Here is a 6,000-nt window from a genome sequence, read left to right as displayed (position 1 = left end):
AGTAATGAATCATGGAACATTGCATCAAAAACTGGGGATGTACTGTATGGTGACTAATATAACAAAATAAAAATTATTAAAAAAAAAAGAACTTAGAATTTTAAAAAACAGCTCCTTGCATCTCTTTCATCTAAGAAAGAAGGTGAAACTACACACAAACATTTTGCGTTTTTTTTTCTTTTTAACATTTTGCCACTGCTTAATAGAAGTTATTGGTGGAGTTGGCCTGTTTCAAGGACTTGTCAATGGGCTGTAGGTAGTAAGGACTGTTTCTTTGTCCTTTAGGGCAGCCAGGAGTGCCTGAGGAATGTCACATACATCCCATTGGGTGGGGTTGCAGGGTGTCAGCTTCTGCTTTGTCCTCAGCTTGCCTTCCATTCCCTCATCACCCTTGGCCCACCCTCTCATTCTTCCCTGAAGGCTGGTGAGTGAGAGAGAAGACCTGGACAGGCAGAGCCCAGTGCTTTCCTCACTTACGCACTAGGGGTCAGGAGGTATGCAAGAAACACCCACTCTGGACTGCTTCTATTGCCCTCCAGGGCGCAGAGGAAGCCCTCTGTGGGGACGCTCCCGGGCTGCCTTGGTCCACTGTGAATAAGTACATCAGTCTCACTTGGGGATTCAACATTGTGAATACTGTTGTCAAATAACTAAGCCATGCTCTCCGGTATAATTTTTTATCAGTACTCATATTGATATTTTAGTTTCCACTGCTTGATTTCTTTGCCTCTCAACTGGTCCCCAATGCAGGTGGGGTGGGGGGAAGAGTATCACTCTTAGGCTCTTCTCAAACCACATCAGTTATCATAAAAAAATTAATATATTGGTCCCCAACAGATCATCTCAGGTGGCCTGATAAGGCCAACTTTCTGAGGCTACAAAACAGAGGATCTGATCCTTAACCACATGGACAAAACACAAAGCCAGCCTGTAAGGAGACAGAAGTAGTGAGCCCGTCCACAGTGCGGCAGCAAGCAGGCAGGAGAGAGTCCTATCAGCGTTCCAGCTCCTGGATTTAGTGTTCCTAAATCCCAACCACATTTCTGCCCCTAGGTTACATGACACACCTGGAAAGCGAAGGGCAGCAGACCTGCCCAGCTTCACCAGCATGCAACCAGCTCAGAAGGACCCTTCATCTGGGGATTAATGCTCTGTGCCACCATCGTAACATTCCTAATAATTTCCCCTTCCTTGTGTTTTGTAAATGTGGTCTAATGGGACAACAGAGCATGCACTGGGGCTTGGAGCCTTAACTCATGTCTGGTTCTACCTCCCATGGCCTCTCCCCTGCCCCTCGCCCACCCGAGGATGAGTTCTCAGCTCTCCAGTCTTCTGACCCCTGGGCCCTGATCCCTCACGGTCTCTGTCTTTGCCACTCAGCAACAACTGCCCTCTGTCCCTGGCAGGGTCCTGCGCAGACACAGGAAGGGTCGGGGCGGGAATGCATGCGCTGGGTTTTCCAGGTAAAGTAAGCCTGTGTCATCCTCACCCCAAGCTGGTAGCACTCAGGTGATCTGGGAACTGGTGGGGACTGCAGTCCCTTGGGTTGCCCATCCGTTATAGATTGGGGTGCAGGGCTCAAGTGAAGGGAAGAAACCGGGCTCAACCTCTCTGCCCCAGCCAGGTCAGACTGCATGGGTGCGGGCAGAGAGGAGCCCTCCAGTCAGGGGGCCAAATGCCCGTGTCAAGTTAGGGCCTGAAGCTCCTCTGAGCGTCTGCTCTCACCTCAGGAGTATCCCCAGGGCCAAGGGAGTGATTTTATTTAATTATTGGGGGAGGGGGAAGAGGTAGGAGGAGAGAGAGAACCAGTTGGACATTTAACCAACTGAGCCACCCAGGCACCCTGGGGAGTGACTTTAAATAGCAAATAAAAACCACCATGATAAGTTGAAAAAGAGACTACAAAAGAAAGGCAGAAGGCTTTATATTTTAGTACTCTTCAACACAAGACTTTTCCTTTTATCCTACTTTTTTCTCCCCACTCTCATTTTACTCTGGGCTCTGACAATTTCATAGCCAGGCTTGCCAGTAGATTTCTCTTATTTGCAACCAAAGGAGTCCTAACTAACACATAATAATGCTTTCCACATGGCTAAATATTTTGAGTAATTTTTTGTAAGCCTGTTTCACATGAGACAATACCACTTTGTAAATAATTACATTGGGTGGAAAGCATCTGTTCGAATCTTCTTCCCCCACACTTAATGGTGACGTCTCCAGCAACCTTGTCTTATTTGCCTTTTACTCTTTTGGTCCCCAGAACTATGCTTCAGACACGGAATTCACACCGACTCTATGTTTATAAAATAAATGTCAATATTATCAGTCATTAAAACAAGAATGTTCTCAAGGATCATCACATCTTATCCAGCCCTAAGGGACAGACAAGGGAGAAGGCCTTGTCCATCACCTACTAACTGGCAGCGGCCCCCAAAGCCCACCTTCGGGTCCGGGTTCATGCAGGACTGGGCAAGCAGGTCAACACTCTCACAAACAAGACTGACCCGCAGGTCAGGTTGTGCAAATCAGATCTGAAACAGTCTGCAAGTGCTTTGTCCATTTAGCCCCAAATTTTAGCAACAAATCTTGCATAGTTTCAAAAGTATTTTAGTCTATTTACCAAAAATGGGAGCAAATTAAAAAATTGTAGATTGCCCTCCTACTCTCTTCCCTTTCTGCTTTTTTTTACAGCCTCTAGTTAAAAGAAAACAAACAAACAGAGTGTTAAATAATGAATCGCCAGGGAAGAAGAAGGGGAAAGAGAAGAAACACAGAAAAGATAAAGGAAGGGGACTAAAGACAGTTGCACTTACCAGGTTAAACTGGATTTAGCTCTGTGTTATTCAAGGTTTACCTGTGAGCTGCAACAATGCCATCAACCTCCCAGGGATCAAGTGGGAACTAATGAGGTAACATATAAGAACACACTCAGCAAGGCAGCCTGCACTTACTTGTAACTGTTGAAGCTGAACAGGTATTTACCATCCACATGAAAACAAAACAAAACAGAACAAAACAAAAAACATCTTCCCTGGTCACTGACCACCAGGAAAGCCCATCTGAAAGAATTCACACCAATTAGTATTGTTGGAGAAATTGCTGCCTTGTGTTTTGCTTGTGAATTGTGTTAATGGTGTTTATTTCTATGCAGATGTAGTCAATTCCATGAACAGTATCACCTAGCTAGAAGAGCTTTTATACATTAAAAAAAAATAGTTCAAGGGCAGCCCCTGGCTGGCTCAGTCCCTTAAGATTAAGCACCTGCCTTCTACTCTGGTCCTGATCCCAGGATCCTGGGATCTAGTCCCCCACCCAGGGCTCCCTGCTCAGCGGGGAGTTTGCTTCTCCCTCTGCCTCTGCCTCTGCCCCTCCCCACTGCTCCTGTGTGCTCTCTCTCTCTCTCTCTCTCTCTCACTTAGAAGGATCTTTCTGGGGTCCTGGCTGTCTCAGTCAGTTAAGCACCCACCCGACTCTTGATTTGGACTCAGGTCATTATCTCAGAGTCATGGGATCAAGCCTCCGCTCCCCAGCTGGGCTCCACACTCAGCAGGGAGTCTGCTGGAGATTCTCTCTCTCCCTGCCCTTCCTCCCATGCTCTCTCTCTCTCTCTCTCTCTTTCTCAACTAAATAAATACAATCTTTTTTAAAAAAATTGGTTCAAGTTGTCTAGCTATCCTTATCCAACTCACTCCGTAAATGTTTCAGTCACAGTTGGAAAAGGAACTATAAAATGTGTGCCCTGAAACTGAGACACAAATTTGGGTACTTCAGACAGAAGGCTGAGGTTCGAGCCAACTCCTCAGCCTCCTCCTTCTCCTCACTCACTGGGCCACGACTGATACTGTTTTTACATTTTACAGCATTTGATATTTTAAAACACATTGATATATATACGCTCTTTAAAGAATTCTTTGCAGTAACATTGTAGGAAAAACACAGATGGTGATGTTAACCCAATTTTACTATGTAACAATAAAGAAGTTACAACTCACCAGCAAGGAAATCTCGTCTAACCCCAAACTCTGAAACCTCGTGGTCCAGTTCTTCGACTGCACTGCACTGCCCCCCTAGGCAACATTTATAAAACATGAGGTTCCCCCTATCTTATTGATGTCCATACAAGTGACCATGAGAACCACGTTAAGAAAATTATTGCCCTTTATTCATAACTTTCAAGGGTAGATGTATTTTCAGAGCCTGGGGACACCAGGAACACTATTGCAACTCATATTTTTAACAAACAGACTTTCAAATTCCACAAAGATGAAGCCATTAATCACAATGGCATGTGAGGGTTTGGCAAACACAAACTCACTGGACTAGTGCAATTAATATTATTTTATGAGGTAACATAAGTCTGAAAAAAAAATGCATTAACGTCAAATCCCTATGTGCTCCTCAGACTCCTAGCATTAGCATGCAAGTACCAGCAGTGGGCTTCATAATCCACGGAATTATATCAATATTTATGTTTTTTGTTTCACTTGGGAAGTATCTTCAGTCTTCTTTTAAAAGCTGAGCACTAGCATTTTTATTTGCCTCAAGGAATTTAAAAAAAAAAACCACACACACAGATATTATATGTGTAAATTCCCATTGTGAAAGATGCAAACAACATTGAATTCATTGAGGTCAATGTTCTTTTTTTTTTTTTTTAGATTTTTTTTATTTATTTGACAGAGATAGAGACAGCCAGCGAGAGAGGGAACACAAGCAGGGGGAGTGGGAGAGGAAGAAGCAGGCTCATAGCGGAGGAGCCTGATGTGGGGCGATCCCATAACGCCGGGATCACGCCCTGAGCAGAAGGCAGACGCTTAACCGCTGTGCCACCCAGGCGCCCCAAGGTCAATGTTCTTTGTCACACACACACACATCCCCATGGACAAGAAAATGAATAGTTTGCATGTTTCCAGTCTCTCTGCATTGACATAAGTATGCATATAGATATTTGTAAACAATAAATCAGATGTGTGATAATATAGGTATTGTCCTACAGATTTATTTTTTTTCCCCTCAAAAATATGTCTCGGAGATCTTACAGTGTGTGCATATGCACAGGCACACGTGTATGTACATACATAGACTTTTAAACACGAAATGATATCTGAAATAAATTATTCCACTACCGACAGATATCCTGGTTCTTTGTGGCTTTCAGTGAATACAAACTATGCCACAACACATCACTGTATGTGCACATTCCCCCTCCATGACATGGGCATTTCCTAGAATACATTTCAAAAGGTAAAATCAAGAGAATCCTTTTATTACTCTTCATTCTTTAAATGTTGATAGATTTTCTCAAATTGCCATTAAAAAGTTTCACCAATTTACACTGTCATGTAAACAAATAATAAACAAATCTGTTTACCCCAACCTCACCAACAAAGAATAAAACCAATTTTTTTTTTTTAAGATTTATTTATTTACTAGAGAGAGAGTGCGTGAGCTAGTGCAGTGGGGAGGGGCAGAAGGAGACAGAGAATCTTAAGCAGGCTCCACGATGAATGTGGAGCCCGACTCAGGGTTCTATCCCATGACCCCGAGATCACAACCTAAGCCAAGACCAAGAGTCAGATCCTTAACTGACAGAGTCACCCACTCTGTCAGGGCACCAAGAATAAAGTCAATTTTTAAAAATTCTCCCCAATCGAATGCATGAATATGGTTACTCAGTCATTTCACATTAGTTCTCTCTCTTCATCAGCATGTCCTCTCTGCACAGGAGTACTGATAATATGCTGTGTATCCTTGGGCAAGTTACTCAACCTTTCTGTGCCTCAGTTTTGTCACCTCTAAAATGGGGATAATTATAATAATACCTAACTCAAAGGATTATTTCCTGTTCTTTGTACATGCCCCCTTTCCAATGTAATGTTGTCACTTTCCTCTTTGGTTAATTCAGTAAGTTAACACATATTTACTGAGTGCCTACAATGTGCCAAGCATCCTTCTAATTGTGGGGGACAGACCAGGGAGTCAAAACTAAGTGGTCGCTCT

At 43.6% G+C, this 6,000-nt stretch overlaps 1 protein-coding gene across 3 annotated transcripts in view; it reads right to left on the bottom strand.

The window, feature by feature from the left end:
* Window positions 1–6,000, bottom strand: part of NELL1 (neural EGFL like 1) — an 885,423-nt gene that overhangs the window by 339,569 nt on the left and 539,854 nt on the right. The window lies entirely within an intron of this gene.

This window comes from Ailuropoda melanoleuca, chromosome 16, assembly GCF_002007445.2.
Source record: "Ailuropoda melanoleuca isolate Jingjing chromosome 16, ASM200744v2, whole genome shotgun sequence".
Lineage (NCBI taxonomy): Eukaryota > Metazoa > Chordata > Mammalia > Carnivora > Ursidae > Ailuropoda > Ailuropoda melanoleuca.
This window is presented reverse-complemented; position numbering and strand designations above follow the sequence as displayed.